Below are 18,742 nucleotides of genomic sequence, written 5' to 3' on the forward strand. Positions count from 1 at the left end.
AAATATATGCTTACCTTAAAAAAAAAAAACCCAAAAAACTAGCAGTCAAGTTCTTTTTAAAACTTCACAAGCCAAAGATACTAATAATCAGAAGCATCTCTCCATAGTAAAGATAGTAAATAAACCTATATTAAATATTAAGATCTCAACCAGAAAATATTAAAATTATTTTTAATGACTTTGCTTCTGAAATTATTTGACCGCAAGTTATATTAAATTCAAAGTTGGCTAACTTTGGGCCATCATTTTGCCTATTCAGAAATTGCTTCACAGTAAGAACAACAATTAAAATCACTTTTCAAATATACTGATATACTTAAAAATTAAATAAGTAATGCTTTCTGCATCACGTTACTTTTTGTAGATCTTTTATATTTTACATTATTTTGATTATTAAACTACTTTTTTGTATTCTGAAGAATGTAATTCAAGTTTCAAGCCCTGGTTTTTATTGATCTGTTTGTATGTGTGTTTTTTTTAGAAGGGCATGAGTAGCTTAGGGTCCTATGCTCTGTGTGATTCATGGGTAGGTTGTCCTGTTTGTAGTGTTCATAAATTTGTTTCCAATTTATCCTTTTTTTCTCACTAATTATTCATACTTTATCTTATTCATAACAAAACTTTACCTATCACTTGCCTTTTCAGGTTTTGTTTTGTTTTCTGTGCAACATTAAATACATTGTAATACAAGCTTTTTGACATTGGCAAATTTATCAAACATAAATTTTCCTTTTGTAAAACTCCTCCTATAAATTCTAAAAAGTCATCTCTAAAATACACATTTGGAGAATAATTCACTGCTGTATACTGTTATTTTCTGAAGTCAGTTTACCCCTCCCCCCCACCTTTTTTTTTTAACTGGTCTTGAGGTTTCTCTTTTTATAATAAGGACACACAAAAGTCAGAAGATTTGCTGCAAAAATAGAGTGGGTCTGCTCTGAATTCTTTCTTCCTTTGACTTAGGATTTGTTGGTGTCTTTATGATGTAGGTTTGTTGATAGAATTCCTCTGAATGACCTACAGCATATGTGAAGACTTTCAAATATATCATAAAACTCTCCATAAAACTATCTCCAACATTATAAACCACGTATTACTCATGTTCTGAAAATGCAAAGATGAATAGGACTATTATATAGGTAGAATTTACTTTGGGAATCAATAACAATGACAAAAATATAAACTGCACAACACCAGTGTTCCTCAAATACCAGTTTGTATAGTTGATCAACAATGCCAAACTATACAAATTAAATCCTGGGTAATTATCACTTTATTATGTCTTAACCATGACCATATGCAACAATGTATAAGAATATATATTCTCCACCCCTTTAGGGTTTTGTGGTTTGTTATAAAACTTGTCTAAGAAGAACTTATCCTTTTGAAAATTACACTTATTTGGCTATTAGAACTTTTGTTCTTTTATGATAAAGGAAAGGTTTTTGTCTTCCAATTGTTTGGATATGAAAAGATATAGGTTAAAAATTGGGGAGTTCCCATTGTGGTTTAGTGGTTAATGAATCCGACTAGGAACCATGAGGTTGCAGGTTAGATCCCCGGCCTTGCCCTGTGGGTCAAGGATCCGGCGATGCCGTGAGCGGTGGTGTAGGTTGCAGGTGCGGCTCGGATCCCGCATTGCTGTGGCTGTGGCATATGCCAGTGGCTACAGCTCCAATTAGACCCCTAGCCTGGGAACCTCCATATGCCACAGGAGTGGCCCTAGAAATGGCAAAAAGACCAAAAAAAAAAATTGGGTAGACTAGTAGTAGAAATTACCAGCATTTTAACCTATCAAATTTTGTCCTGCAGATGATTAATAAAATATGTTTCCTTAACTATTATTCCATATCAATGCCCTAGGAAACAGGTAGTATTGGGAATTTGTACTGGAAATAGAAGAATGTATTGGGTATAGCTAGTACATGGACTAGACCTTTTTGTATATATTGTTGTAGAGCTTTGTAGTTATAAAATAAAACTGTTTATAACAATCTAAAGTTTAGTTAAAAGCTTCTCTAATGGAATAAAAAATATATATGGAGCTATTAGAAACATTACCTTCTCTGCAATTCATATTATATCAAACAGACTATTTAAAATCCTAAATAAACAATTTAAATGATATATTTCAACTAATTTTAACACAGAGAATATTTTTATTAGAAGAACATTGCTTCTCCATTTATTCCTATATTAATTTTAAGTGATGGTTGAGCCCTGACTAAAGGGGAAAACTTTTAATATGATATTAAGGATTTATGTATTAGATCTCAGGAAGTCACTGAGATATTTGAAGGCAAAAAGAAATGTTCTTTTACATTTCACAAATATGTATTAAAAAACATTATATTGAAGATTCTATAATTTTTTTTTTCTGAACATGTGGAAGTCTCAAAATAGGCAAAATGTATGCTTCACTATAAGAAAAACTTATCATGGTAGGAAGGCTAGCCCATTTCATAGACAACCACAATATAAGAAACATCACAAAAGCAGCACAAAGATACCTGGATGGAAGAATCAGAAGAAGTTTTTTGAAGGATGGATACTTGAGAAAAATGTTTGAGGATTTTAAAAGTTGATGGGAGGTAGAGATGTGTCTTACATCTCAGGTCCAAGTATTAATCTGTATGAACTAGCAGGGTGGTAAACTTGTGGGATGATATTTGGTAATAGCTAATATCTCCATGGTTAGAACAGAGGTTTTGTGCAGAGTAATAGAAGGCAAGAAGTTTGGAAATTGTTTTATGGCATAGTGTAGATTTATTTACAGGGGGATTTGGATTTAATACAGTTATTATAAACTGAGACACTGACAAAAATTTATCAGTTATCATAAAAGTTTAATAATTAAAGAATGAATTAGTTTGAAGAATTATCCGTGAAAATGATGTTTAAAGTTGAATCACAAAAGTGGCCTCTTGTAAAACCTAATGAGACAATAAAAAAATAATACCACCACCAAACTACTAGAATCAGCTATGAATTTTGCTTGACTCTTTTTACACAACTTATTTAAAAAAATGTAAGAAAAGGAAAGAAAAGAGACACTGCTAATGCAAAGGTTAATTTGGAAATTATGACATAATGCTTTGGGTAGAGGGCAGGGGACAATTTACACTGAAAAAAAGTCTATATTTTAATATGCAGTTCGAAGGAACAATAACTTCAATAAGGGACTAAAAAAATTGGATACAGTAATAAGGAAAAATACTACTATGGAAAATCAAATTAGTGGTGGTAAGCAAAATTCTTCCCAAATGTAGAAGAAATGGAGAATGAAGATGGAAACAAAGAGAGAGCATATGATAAATATGTAGGAAACCGATGCAGCTCAAGCATATTTTGTAAAGAATTTTGAAAAGATAATAACAAAACAAGTGATGAATTGAAATAGAAGGAAAAACATCAAAGGCTTAAATTTAAAAAAATATCCTGAGATAAAAGAGAGGGTAAAATGAAGATGAGGGAAGAAATCATAAATATAGAGGCTAATTGTCTATAAAGTTTCAAAATATAAATGGTCAATTCAAATGACAAGGGAGGGGAAATATTGTTATCCATCCATTATATTATCATTCAAGTTGCATTTTATGGATGAAAACAAAAGAAGGAAGTTTTTAAGTTTATAAACACATAAACTCTTTGAAGGCACAATAATATTTATTGTATCACTTCATCACCAGCTATCCATGGGGAACCTAATAAAAAATGGCTCTCTGTACCCCATGTATTGAATGTTACTCAAATTTTTTCTTGGTTATACTCTGTACTTCAGCAATAGATAACTGACGTAAGGTAAAAGTGTAACATTTCATACAGTGATAATTTTGAGGAAAAAAAATAAAATAAGGCAATGGAACAATAAATACTGGAAGCAGGAGGAGACTGTATCTCATAGAGTGTCAAAGTAAAGCAAAAAAAAAAAAAAGTGAAGTGACATTTGAATAGAAATAGGAAGGAAGTGAGAACATCAACCAAGGTGGCTTTAATGTTCCTCAGATTGACTATATATCAGACAGATTTCTTTCTGCCTTTAGGTCCCTTAACTCCCTTTTCTTAGAGCATATACTATAGAAAATATATAAATCCTTTCACTGCTCCTTTGAGATTCAAATCTTTTTAAAAAGCTTCTTGTCAGTTTTACAACCAGAAATATCCTCTCAAAGACCTAAGAGGCATCCCTTTGAAGAGACTCCTCAAGGAAGAAACTGCCCCTATCTCCTAATTTTTGTGGAAGCATAGGATCCAAACTTTGCCAGGTATCTTGCTCCAAGTTATAAAGTAAATGTGAATGTACTTTTCTTAGAAGGTTAACTCTCTGAAATAAGAGCCTTAATATTAGGAAAAGAGCCATATTCAAGTACAGGTCCAAGAAGTAAGCAGTGTGGTGCTGGTGCTATTGGATTGGTCTCTGGCTAAACTTTTTCTCCATGTAACTTCATATTGAAAAAAAAAATATGAAAGCAGCTATTGAGATAGAGTTAGGGTAAAATTTTAACAAATATGAGTCATTTGTAGAGAAACTATAGATAAGTTTGTGTCTAGACAAAAAAGGCATATAGGGAAGTTATTTGAAAGAAAGGAGCTCAAATAATTAGAATATGAGGTATATTGTGGATTACATATTATAGGACTGAGAATACTGAGCATTTGGGATAGTTAAGAATAAATTAAAAATATTGGAAAAACAATGAAGATACAAAGAGGAGAGTTGACAATCACTGAGGAAAATATTTCCTGTGTGACAGTGTTACAATTTTGCTTCAAACAAACAAACAAACAAACAAAACGACTTTAAATGTAGTACACTATGCCAGTCAACACATTTACCTTGTCTCTACTATCACAGAGACTATTTGGGAAATATTAATTCCACTCTGAACATCACTTCTGTGGACTTCATTTTCTTTATAGTAATAGATTGCTTTTCTCTCATGATGCTATAGCATTCATTAAATATTATATATTATCAATATATGTGTTACATCCACCAGCATTAGGTTATAGATGCTTTAAAATAATATGAACAACATAAAGAAATCTGTAGAACAGTGATCTGACTTAGATTCAGTTTAGGCTTCACCTAATGTGCATTTACTTACACTGTTTTCTGAACTATAGCAACTCTCCTAAAGAAACAGATACTTGGCAATAATTTGTGCTGTGGGGTAGCAGGCATCAGAAGAACCCTTGGAGCAGCTATTCTGAGGTGCAGTTTACTGGGCTAATACACCGGTTTCCTAACTGCTAAGTACTGACTCCTAAAGGATTCACTTGATTGTTGCTCTTAGCTGAAGGGACACACCTCAACGGGGAATTTGTTCCCTCTACCTCTCCTAGGACAGTCTACTGCCAACAATGGACTAACATGTGGATTTAAAAAGTCTAACTCTCTTGCCTCAATGGGAGAAGGGCAACTGTGTGGTGTTTATGGGTTGAAACTTCTCCTTTGTGGGTCCAACCAAGGCTGAGATTTCATCACTTATCATTTCTTTCTCCTTCCATAGCCTGCTCTATTCCATAACTTCAAGGTTGCTCCCTCAGTCAGCTTCTGTATGAGAATCCTTATCTCAGATCCTGTTCTTGGGAATTTCACCTGAACAGATAATTTTTCCTGTGGCTATGGACATAACAAAATAGTGTTTTCACTCCTACCTGCAACTGGAGACTTCGTGCTTTCACTCCAAGACTTTTCTTGGAGCTCTTGGGCCACAAGATACTCTAAGGCTCATTTAGCATCTTTGAAGTAAAATGTGTGATCTAGGTCAAATTTCACTAATGGGAGAAAGTATGCTATTGATAAAGTATTCTTCTTTCTTTCTCCTTTGCTATCTCCTGCCCATGGATTGTTGGGAGATGTACTCTTCATTTTGCTGCTCTAAATACATCCCTAAATACATTATGAAATCCAATAATCAGCTTGTCAAAGGGGTGGTTCTCTCTCCACTTCCCCTCACTCTTCAAAAGGGATACCAGACTAAATCAAAATCTATGACAGAATTTGTTTCGGTAATTTTTTTGACTATAAGAATCATATATTATTCCTACAATGACCATTGTTCTATAGGTAATAAGGTAAGAAGAAGGTAAAAGTTTAGAAGAATATGGAAAAAAGAAAATTCTGGGGAAGAGAAATTTAATAATTCAAAATATTTATAAGGAATCATGGCAGTTAAAGTGATACTCATGGAGAAAAGATACATACATATCTTGTAATAGAAAAGCAAGAGAAATTATATTTTTCATAGATGGAAACCAAATTGACATAGAACTAGGTCCAAACACATTAGTAGGACTGATGACAGTTGGTTCTTTGGGATACTCTTTGGGTGACAGCTGATCTTCTAGGTAAGGACACATTTTTCTTGAATGGAGAATCAAAGTACATATAAACTTACATCTGCATTTGAAGGCAATGCCTCCTATAACGATATGCCCCTATTCTGAGCAAAACATAACACCTATTATTCAACTCATAAGAACTTTCCTGAGTCATTTGTTTGTTTGTTTTTCAGAGTGTCACCTGTAGCATATGGAAGTTCCCAGGTTAAGGGATGAAATGGAGCTGCAGCTGTTGGCCTGCACCACAGCTCACAGCAATGCTCGATCCCTGACCCACTGAGCAAGGCCAGATATCAAACCCACACCCTCATGGATACTAGTTGGATTCATTTCTGCTGTGCCACAATGGAGACTCCATAGAATTGCCTTAGTCTTATGAAGACTCAGAGTAGAGATAAAATGCTTGTACACCTTGATTAGGAGTATAACGCTGGACTTCTTTGTAGGGTCTAAGTGCAGCACTCTGAGATTAATGAACATTTTCTCTTTTTGAGGGAAACAATCACAGCAAGTAGGGAAAGAGAAAGGTGAATTTAAAGTCTTCTAGCATATACTAGAGGTACAAGAAGCAGGGAAGGATATAATTTTCAACACACTATAAGAGGGAAATTATTGAAAACATTTAAGTTCCAGAGGCAATGACTCTGGATAAATTAATAACATCATCAGTTTCTAAAAGGATATTTACATTTTTATTCTTGTTGGATTGTTGTTATTATTTTCTTGTCTGCAGAAAGCATCTATCCTTTAGAGTGAACTGTGTGCTAAGAAACTTTGGCCCACATGAGAGACCCCAGGTGTACACAAGGAAACAGGATACGACAATAAAATAAGAGAGAGGATAGGAGCAATGGAAAATGATAGATATCATGCCAAATTCAATAGGAGTGTTTATAAATATAGTGAGACAACTGCCAAGGATTTCTACCAAATGAAAAAGAAAGATGCCCGTCATGAACAGAACTGGTAACAAAGATACTGAGCAGAAGAGAGATGGTATAAAGGAAAAGCCTTCTGCTTTCTCATGGCAATTACACTTTTTTAGCTAGATAATTTGAAATTTTCCCTCTATAATTTTTTAACACATTTTGTGTCAAAGAAAGAGAACTGGATCCTCACCTGAAAGAAGAGGGAGTTCATTGATGCTGTTGTCATGTTTCCATCATATAGGCAGAAATACTAAAATCAACATTCCATTCAATCATAGATAACAAATGGTAAGCAGGGGACACAAGCAACCACAGCCAGGACTGTTCATGTGCATGATTCCTCATGTGTAGCTGCAGGAGCTGGAAAAGTGATGCTATTTAGACTAATAAGGCAAAATAGAATAAAGGCCAAAGCCACAGCAGAGAGGGTTTTAAATGCACATCTGTATCTATTACTGCCTCTTTTCCCACCTGGTCTTCAATTGCAGGTTAATCTTTTCTTTGTGCAATCAGTTTGCTTCCCTACAGGGCACCCTAAAATCCAGGCCAAGCTGCTATTGATTATTTATTGTGAGTACCCTGTAACTGATAAAAATTGATTTTCTCCCATTGATGGGTCCTAAGCTGAAGTTAACCGTGTTTGCAAAATCCCAAATTCCACTTTAGATACAAAATCACTCTAAGTAGTAAAAGTCCATTTTAACTATCAACCATTATTTGGCTTGAAACTGCACACACATGGGTGCACGCACACACACCCCTAGATCATTAATTATAAAAGTATACAAAAAGTAAGACAGTCGTGGGATCTTTAAAGGAAAATAAATGAAACAGTTCTCTTTCTCATATTTGGATCAAATTGTCGTGTAAGGTATAAGAGAAGAGCAGATGGCTTTATCACTGCTAATAGTGTTTTAGAAATATGGCCTTAGGATATGGCCAAATGGGCATGCTCATATTTTATGTCTGAACTAGAGACAGTGCCTGTCTTATTCACTGGTGGAACTAGAAAACTTGGACTTGTCATGGGGTTAAAGATTTCACCACATAGCTCACTGTAAAGAATATGTGCTTTATATAGAGAAGATAATAATAATAAATACATAACAATAACAATACTAAAACTAAAGCAACAAAAAAGTCATCCTCACAATGTCCCTTTAGAGCCTAAAGTGAACCAAATGTGGTTATTCCTCTTCCCCTGGTAAAGTCTGAGGAAGAAAAGGAAACTAGAGCATTTTATCCTGAAGTAGAAATGTCCTCCCCTCCCTGGAATTTTGAGGAAGAAAGGACTGTATACCCTTCCGTCCTACCCCCGACAGGGCAGGGCTCCTCCTGCACAGAGGATCCTCCATACCAGCCAACAACACAGATGGTGAAGGACAAAGAAGGGACACCTTCATAGACCAAGTTTCCCACCAGGCCTCCTTCCCAAACTCTGAGTCTAGGACAGTATTCTGGCAAAGCAGCTGAACAAGAGCAAACTTCCTATCACCCTGAGAGCTATTTTATTGTGGGAGAGTTTTATGACATAAATGCACAAGCACAAAAACTCCTATTGCACATACATCTTTAGCCTCCTTTATATTTGCATCAGTCTCTGAAGAGAACAGATTTCTAATCCCCCTGAGGTAAACTATAAGCACATTTTACTGAAGAGTTTTTAGTAAGCTCAGTTTCCATCCTAGGTATTATGAATTGAATTCCTCAAAATTTAAAACCTTCATTTACTCTTAACTCATACTAAAATAAGGTTTAATGACTGGAGCCATCTTGATTTTCCTAGATTATTTTCTTAAATTCCAACAAATATATACCTATGACAAATTAATCTCTTTTTTTAAATAAGACTCTTGACACTGGTAAATATTTTTAAATGTTTTACATTTCAAATTTGAGTAGATTTTTGACACAGTTCAATACGAGTAGGAGAACATGAATTATTTTTCATGAGCCTAAGAACTCAGGTCTAGAATAATATAACACTGTCTTAGATATCTCCACTTAATTACTATACAGAGTACTCATTTCACCTGAAGAAAAAAATCAGTCAACTCTAGGTAAATTCAGTTGCTTTGGTGCTTTTATGAGCATTTAATTATAAAGTCAGTAGGAACTTTTTTCTTATTTGCTTTAGTTTCTAGTTTTTAGAGATGTACCTAATTAGAATATCTGAAAAAGTAAAAGGTTTATGGCCATCTTTGATGCTAAGTTACTGAGATACCACTAACTGTTGCCAGAATTTGGCCTCTGTCTGCTGGTGCAGAATTGAAATGCAGAGACGGAGTTTTGGGTAAAGGAGAAAAAAATAACTTTATTGCTTTGCCAGGTCACTGCAGGGTATATGCCTTAAAGACTGTGCAACCCCTACCCACCAGAAAGAAGTATAAGGAGTTTTATAGTAAAAAGGGAGAAAAACAGGTTTTCAGATAGGAATCAGGAATGGGACAAACATGCTTTCTTCTTTCTTTGGGGGAATCTTAGTCATCAAAGCTGGAGTTAGGAGATGTTCATGATAGTCGTCTTCTGGGTTATTGCCTAAAATAGCAGAATTGTGAAAAATAAAAGGACATATTGATCAGAGATTAGAACAAATTGGGAAAATTCTTGAAAAACATCATGTGCTAATAAACTTTAACCCACAGGCTATTATGCTCAGAGCACCGAATCTTTAGCTTATGGGTGATTGTGTTTAGGGTGCAATTAAGTCAGGGAGAAGGACAAGGAAGGACTCTAAACTGTTCAATTTCCAAGTATTCATTTCAAAAAGAAGCATAGGAGTATAACTTTTCTCTCATGGGTATGAGGTGCCTGCATCATTACCATTTCTGGCTTTTCCCTATTGAACTTATCTTCAATGTCACTACTTGAGCTATATGTTGTCTTGCCATGGATTTCCAGTCATTAGCTCTTGTATCTTCTTCATTTTGTCTTCAAGATTAAGGAGAAATTTCTAGCCAAGCCACCAACTTTTAACCTGTCTCCAAGTGAAGTTAGAAATTTTCCAAATATTTCTCTTTGCTTCTCTGGGGCAGTAACAGACTGGGGGAACTGTCTCAATTCTCTGCCCCCTGACTAGATTTTTTTTTAAACCAGTATTTCTATGTTTCTTCTTATGGCCCCTACTGTGAAGACAATTATTGTGAAACTTAATACCTTCTCAAAAAAGTAGAAGCTCAGTTATCTGACAAAACTCCCAGACATTTGTGAGTCTGTTTCCCCCTTCTCCTGTGGGATTTTGGGGAGAACTAAGAGGAAGGGGTATAGAGAATAAAGCCCAGGATGAGTAAATGACATTTATAACAATCCTAGCTTAAAAAATTTAGGCCAAATCTCAATTCAGAGATAACTCACATTCCAAAAACCAAATTGATTAAACAACAATAAAGGAGAACGACTTGCACTATTTGAATAAAGTAAAAAACAAAGAACTGTGTTTATTTTGCCTGCTAAGTGTAGAAAGCAAGTTCCAGCCAACTGGAGTACCCAAAAGAGAAGACCAGAGGTAAAGGTCAGATAAAGTCAGAGAGGATTATGTACCAGCCTTTTTTATTTTTGAAATATAAGTTATAAATACTTTATTGAGGATTTTGGATGGAAACTGTTTAGTATTAAGTTATTCATAAAAGCAACAGATGCTGAATCTCATATTTATAAAATTTTCAAGTTAAAAATTACTAATAAATCCTTTTAGCTAAGCCAGCACACCTTCCTTGTTTCAGTGAAACCTAATTTATTATATTTATTATTATATTTACTTTTTAAAATATGTTACTTCCAATGGAAGAAGGTTCTGAACTTTCGTTTTGCTTTGTCATTTTGCTGCTGAATTCACTCTATTAATGAATTGTAAAGTAAAACAGAAAGCAGTATATTATATTAAAAAAACACATTTCTAATTTAAGTAGCATTTATTATTTTTCTAATTAAAAAGGAATGCAGCTAAAGTTTGCAGACTGCTCAACTAGTAACCTAAAAATGTGTAAATTAGGAGAAACCTGTGGCCCAAGAAGCCTTCTTTGACTTGGCCACATCTTTCACTACCTCACTTGATTGAGATGAGCCATCTTTTTTTTTTTTTTTTTTTTTTTTTTTTTTTGTCTTTTTGCCATTTCTAGGGCCGCTCCTGCGGCATATGGAGGTTCCCAGGCTAGGGGTCGAATCGGAGCTGTCGCCTCTGGCCTACGCCAGAGCTACAGCAACATGGGATCCGAGCCGCGTCTGCAACCTACACCACAGCTCATGGCAACACCGGATCCTTAACCCACTGAGCAAGGGCAGGGACGGAACCCGCAACCTCATGGTTCCTAGTCAGATTCGTTAACCACTGCACCACGACGGGAACTCCGAGATGAGCCATCTTATTCAGATTACATACAACAGAAAAAGTTAGGGACTGATCTCTCTTTTTCAAAGTTAGAATTTATGCTATATGGAGATAGGCCCAGTATCTATTTACCCTGTAATGTTTAGGATTAAAATGTAAAAATTTTGTGGAAAAAATAGTTTTTAGACCAAATTATTATATGATGATTCAGTTGTCTCTAATATCTTTTTATTATCTAAATGTCAGAAATGAGATAAACTAGAAATAATTTTATAGGTATTTAACCTAATTGATGAAACATTTGAAATTTGTATTTGAAATTGTGGAAACTATTTGAAAACTCCAGAATTTTCTGTAAATATAGTCAATATAAATTGGCAAATGTGAAATTATTTGAGGTGCAGATATAATTTAAAATCATCACATACTTTGATAGTATAAGATTTAAAGTTAAGTTCTCAATGTAAAGCTTGGGGGGGCTTCAAAAAATTAGAAATAAATAGGAGTTATCTGAGTTTCTCTTCGCAAATTATTTTAGGGATTTTTTTTTTTTAACTTACTGAAACTGCTATACCAATGTTTTATATTCTGAGGGAGTATTGCCAGGTAGTTGAATAAAGTTATTTCTTCTCACCACAGAAACATTTTAAAATTATGTATGTTAGGAAAATGAATATTAAATATCTTTCTGTTTATACACTTTATGAAGTAAAGCAGAAATTTTGATAAATTTTTTCATGACATATCAATAAATTTCCAAAATGAACTTTTAGTAAGGACAATGAATTCTAGTAATGTACTGTAAAGAACTGGGTAATTGAGCATCTAGATTAGTAAATGCTAAAATATTCAAAGTTTTGACATGCTTCATCAAAGCCAATCATTTTACAGTGAGTTGCTCATGTAAATTTGACTTCTACATGGACCTTCCTAAAGAATTGCTTTTTGGAATCGTAGAATAATGTAGAACATTTGAAGTAATCTCAAATAGACTTCCATTTTGAAAAATAATTAAATGACTGTGTTAAGATCACAGTTGAATGCCTCAAAGTATATATATCTGGAGAGTAATATATAAGACTCTAGCAATCTATCTCCCAAAGGGTATTTTTAAAAGAGATAAAGTGTTAGGAAATTCCTTTTGGCAATAAAATACTCCTCAATACCAGTATACTATCCACACTAATATATAATATATGTTACTCTAACATATAAATAAATATATTGAATGAATAGGCTATAAATACATTGACTGAATATGCAAATAAAGCATTTCTAGTATATATTCTAGTGGATCATTAACTAGCTCATCTCTGACTCAGTGATTATCAAAATTAATTGTTGCAACACAATCTTGTAAATAATAAATTTTTACTATGAATTCAGTCTAAAATTGATTACTAAAGTAAAAAATCTTCATAAATTTTAAAAGTTGCATTCATTAAATTATATATGTGTTAAATTAACAATAACATTCTAACATTTGAGATTTATAAAAGTAAATATTTGTTAGTCCTAAATATTTCATTTTATTATTTATTTATTTATTTATTTATTTATTTATATTACTCAAATGAATTTATCTCATCTGTAGTTGTATAATGATAATCCAATTTCAAGGATTTCCATCCCATAACCCAAGCACATAACCCCACCCTCCAAACTGTCTCCTCTGGAGACCATAAGTTTTTCAATGTCTGGGAGTCAGTATCTGTTCTGCAAAGAAGTTCAGTCTGTCCTTCTTTCAGATTCCACATGTCAGTGAAAGCATTTGGTGTTGGTGTCTCATTGCATGGCTGACTTAGCATGATAATTTCTAGGTGCAAGCATGTTGCTAAAAATGCTGGGATTTCTTTCCTTTTAATGGCTGAGTAATATTCCATTGTGTATATGTACCACACCTTCTTGATCCACTACTCTGTTGTGGTTTCCATGTCTTGGCTATTGCAGATAGTGCTGCAATGAACATCAGAGTACATGGGTCTTTGTGAGTCGTGGTTTTCTCTGGATACATGGCCAGGAGTGGGAATGCTTGATCAAATGGAGTTCTATTTTTTTTTTTTATAATTTTTTTATTTTCCCACTGTACGGCAAGGGGGTCAGGTTATCCTTACATGTATACATTACAATTACATTTTTTCCCACATCCTTTCTTCTGTTGCAACATGAGTATCTAGACAAAGTTCTCAATGCTATTCAGCAGGATCTCCTTGTAAATCTATTCTAAGTTTTGTCTGATAAACCCAAGCTCCCATCCCTCCCGCTCCCTCCCCCTCCCATCAGGCAGCCACAAGTCTCTTCTCCAAGTCCATGATTTTCTCTTCTGAGGAGATGTTCATTTGTGCTGGATATTAGATTCCAGTTATAAGTGATATCATATGGTATTTGTCTTTGTCTTTCTGGCTCATTTCACTCAGTATGAGAGTCTCTAGTTCCATCCATGTTGCTGCAAATGGCATTATGTCATTCTTTTTTATGGCTGAGTAGTATTCCATTGTGTATATATACCACTTCTTCCTAATCCAATCATCTGTTGATGGACATTTGGGTTGTTTCCATGTCCTGGCTATTGTGAATAGTGCTGCAATGAACATGCGGGTGCACGTGTCTCTTTTAGGTAGAGTTTTGTCTGGATAGATGCCCAAGAGTGGGATTGCGGGGTCATATGGAAGTTCTATGTATAGATTTCTAAGGTATCTCCAGAATGTTCTCCATAGTGGCTGTACCAGTTGACATTCCCACCAACAGTGCAGGAGGGTTCCCTTTTCTCCACAGCCCCTCCAGCACTTGTTATTTGTGGATTTATTAATGATGGCCATTCTGACTGGTGTGAGGTGGTATCTCATGGTAATTTTGAGTTGCATTTCTCTTATAATCAGCGATGTTGAGCATTTTTTCAAGTGTTTGTTGGCCATCTGTATATCTTCTTTGGAGAAATGTCTATTCAGGTCTTTTGCCCATTTTTCCATTGATTGATAGGCTTTTTTGCTGTTGAGTTGTATAAGTTGTTTATAATCTAGAGATTAAGCCCTTGTTGGTTGCATCATTTGAAACTATTTTCTCCCATTCTGAAAGTTGTCTTTTTGTTTTCTCTTTGGTTTCCTTTGCTGTGCAAAAGCTTTTCAGTTTGATGAGGTCCCATGGGTTTATTTTTCTTCTTATTTCTATTGCTTTGGGAAATTGACCTGAGAAAATATTCATAATGTTGATGTCAGAGAGTGTTTTGCCTATGTGTTCTTCTAGGAGTTTGATGGTGTCCTGTCGTATATTTAAGTCTTTCAGCCATTTGGAGTTTATTTTTGTGCATGGTGTGAGGGTGTGTTCTAGTTTCATTGCTTTGCATGCAGCTGTCCAGGTTTCCCAGCAATGCTTGCCGAATAGACTTTCTTTTTCCTATTTCATGTTCTTGCCTCCTTTGTCAAAGATTAATTGACCATAGGTGTCAGGGTTTATTTCCGGGTTCTTTATTCTGTTCCATTGTTCTGTCTGTCTGTTTTGATACCAGTACCACACTGTTTTGATGACTGTGGCTTTGTAGTATTTCTTGAAGTCTGGGAGAGTTATGCCTCCTGCTTGGTTTTTGTTTCTCGGATTGCTTTGGTGATTCTGGATCTTTTGTGGTTCCATATAAATGTTTGGATAGTTTGTTCTAGTTCTGTGAAAAATGTCATGGGTAATTTGATAGGGATTGCATTGAATCTGTAGACTGCTTTGGGTAGTATGGCCATTTTTACAATATTGATTTTCCCAATCCAGGAACATGGAATATCTTTCCATTTCTTTACATCTTCTTTGATTTCCTTGATTAAAGTTTTATAGTTCTCAGCATATAGGTCCTTTACCTCCTTGGTCAGGTGTATTCCGAGGTATTTGATTTTGTGAGGTACAATTTTAAAAGGTATCATTTTTTTGTATTCCTTTTCTAATGTTTCATTGCTGGTATACAGAAATGCAACTGACTTCTGAATGTTAATCTTATATCCTGCTACATTGCTGAATTTATTAATCAGTTCAAGTAGTTTTTGGGTTGAGTCCTTAGGGTTTTCTAAGTATGGTATCATGTCATCTGCATACAGTGACAGTTTGATCTCTTCTCTTCCTATATGGATGCCTTTTATTTCTTTTGTCTAATTGCTGTGGATAGGACTTCCAAACGATGTTGAAGAGCAGTGGTGAGAGTGTGCATCCCTGTCTTGTTCCAGATTTGAGTGAGAAGGCTTTCACTTTTTCCCCATTGAGGATTATATTTGCTGTGGGTTTATCATAAATGGCTTTGATTATATTCAGGAATGTTCCCTCTATACCCACTTTGGCGAGGGTCTTGATCATGAATGGATATTGTCAAATGCTTTTTCTGCATCTATTGAGATGATCATATGATTTTTGACTTTTTTTTTTTTTGTTGATGTGGTGTATGATGTTGATTGATTTGCGTATGTTGAACCATCCTTGTGAACCTGGGATGAACCCAACCTGATCATGGTGTATAATTTTTTTGATATGTTGTTGGATTCGGTTGGCTAAGATTTTGTTGAGAATTTTTGCATCTATATTCATCAATGATATTGGGTGATAGTTTTCTTTTTTGGTGGTATCTCTGTCTGGTTTTGGAATGAGGGTGATGGTGGCCTCATAGAATGTCTTTGGGAGTATTCCTTCTTCTTCAACCTTTTGAAAGAGTTTAAGGAGGATGGGCACCAATTCCTCTTTATATGTTTGATAAAATTCACCTATGAAGCCATCTGGTCCTGGACTTCTATTTGTAGGGAGTGATTTTATGACCTCTTCAATTTCATTTCTAGTGATCGGTCTGTTCAGTTGGTCTGTTTCTGCTTGATTCAGTTTTGGCAAGCTGTAAGATTCTAGAAAATTGTCCATTTCTTCCAGATTGTCAAACTTGTTGCCATACAGTTGTTCATAGTATTCTCTTATGGTTTTTTTGTATTTCTGATGTATCCGATGTGATTTCTCCTTTTTCATTTACAATTTTGGTGATTTGGGTTCTTTCTCTCCTCTTTTTAGTGAGTCTGGCCAGGGCTTTATCAATTTTGTTCACCTTTTCAAAGAACCAGCTCTTGGTTTCATTAATTTTCTCTATTGTTTTTTGAGTCTCTATTTTATTGATTTCTTCTTTGATCTTTATAATTTCCTTCCTTCTGCTGACTTTAGGACTTTTTTGTTCTTCTTTTACTAATTCGTTTAGGTGGAGGGTTAAGTTGTCAATTTGGGATCTTTCTTCTTTTTTGAGAAAGGCCTGGATTGCTATAAATTTCCCTCTGAGCACTGCTTTCGCAGCATCCCATAGATTTTGAGAGGTTGTGTCTTCATTATCATTTGTTTCAAGGTAGTTTTTAATTTCCTTCTTGATTTCCTCATGGACCCATTGGTTTTTTAGTAGCATGTTGTTTAGTCTCCATGGAGTAGGTTTTTTCTCTTTGATTTTCCCATGGTTGATTTCTAATTTCATGGCATTGTGGTCAGAGAAGATACTTGAGATAATTTCTATGCTCCTAAATTAATGAGATTTGCTTTGTGTCCCAATATGTGGTCGATTCTTGAGAATGTTCCAAGAGCATTTGAGAAGAATGTGTATTCTGCTTTTTTTGGATGTAGTGTCCTGAAGATATCAATGAAGTCTAACTTTTCTATTGTTTCCTTTAGGATCTCTGTTGCTTTATTGGTTTTCTGTCTAGAGGATCTGTCCATTGATGTGAGGGGGTATTTAGGTCCCCTACTATGATTGTATTCTCATCAATATCTCCCTTTATGTCTGTTAATATTTGATGTATGTATCTGGGTGCTCCTATATTTGGGGCATATATGTTGATGATAGTAACATCCTCTCCTTGGATGGATCCCTTAATCATTAAGTAGTGTCCTTCTTTGTCTTTCTTTATGCCTTTTGTTTTAAAGTCTATTTTGTCTGATATGAGCATTGCGACTCCTGCTTTTCTGTCATGTCTATTGGCGTGAAATATTTTTCCCCACCCTTTCCCTTTCAATCTATATGTATCTTTTGTCCTAAGGTGAGTTTCTTGTAGGCAGCATATTGAAGGTTTTTGCCTTTTTATCCACTCAGCCACTCTGTGTCTTTTGATTGGGGCATTCAGTCCATTGACATTTAAGGTGATAATTGATAGATGATTATTTATTGCCATTTGAACCTCGTGTTCCAGTTGATTCTATGGTTCTCCATTCTTCCTTTCTTTTTTTTTTTTTTTTTTTGGTTGGATGGTCTCCTGTTATTATCTGCTTGAGTGTATTTTTTTTTTCATTTTCTGCAAATGCAATATTTGGTTTTGGCTTGTGGTTGCCCTGTTTTTTAAGTATGCTAACCCCTTCCCATAATTGTGTATTTTAGCCTGATGGTCCTGTAGGTTCAAACACTTCATTACCATATTAAAATTAAGAAGAGAAACATACTAACAACCAAACAAAAAGGGTTATTTACTTCCTAACATCCCTTGCGCACATTTTATGGTTTTGATGACTCTTTTTTATTTTTTCTTTTTAATTTTATTTAGTTTGAAGCATGTTCATGATTAAATCTGTATGCTGGCTTATTTGAGTGACTGCTCTCTGATTGCGGTTTCCTCAGTCCTAGTTCTTCCTCTTCTTCTTCTTTTTTTTTCTTTTCTTTTTTCTTCCCTTTCCTCCCTTTCTTTTTGGTTTATAGAAGCCCTTTCAATATTTCCTTTAACCTGGGTTTTGTGTTGCTGTATTCTTTAAGTTTTTGTTTGTTGGAAAAAAAAATTTTTTCCCCTTCTATTTTAAATGATATTCTTGCTGGATAGAGTATTCTAGGTTGCATATTTTTTCCTTTTAGCACTTTAAATATCTCTTACCATTCCCTCCTGGCCTGTAGTGTTTCTGTAGAGAAATCAGCTGATATTCTTATGGGGGTTCCCTTGTAGGTAACATTCTGCTTTTCTCTTGCTGCCTTTAGGATCCTCTCTTTATCACTAACTTTTGCCATTTTTATTATGATGTGTCTTGGTGTGGGTCTGTTTGGGTTCAGTTTGTTTGGGGCCCTCTGTGCTCCTTGTATCTTGAACCCAGTATCCTTTAGATTTGGGAAGTTTCCATCGATAATTTCTTCAAATATATTTTCCACCCCCTTATCTTTTTCTACTCCTTC

The sequence above is a fragment of the Sus scrofa genome, chromosome 13 (assembly GCF_054392235.1).
Source record: "Sus scrofa isolate SSC_HxYL_T2T_F1_AM1 chromosome 13, Sscrofa_HxYL_maternal_Yorkshire_Landrace_v2.0, whole genome shotgun sequence".
NCBI lineage: Eukaryota > Metazoa > Chordata > Mammalia > Artiodactyla > Suidae > Sus > Sus scrofa.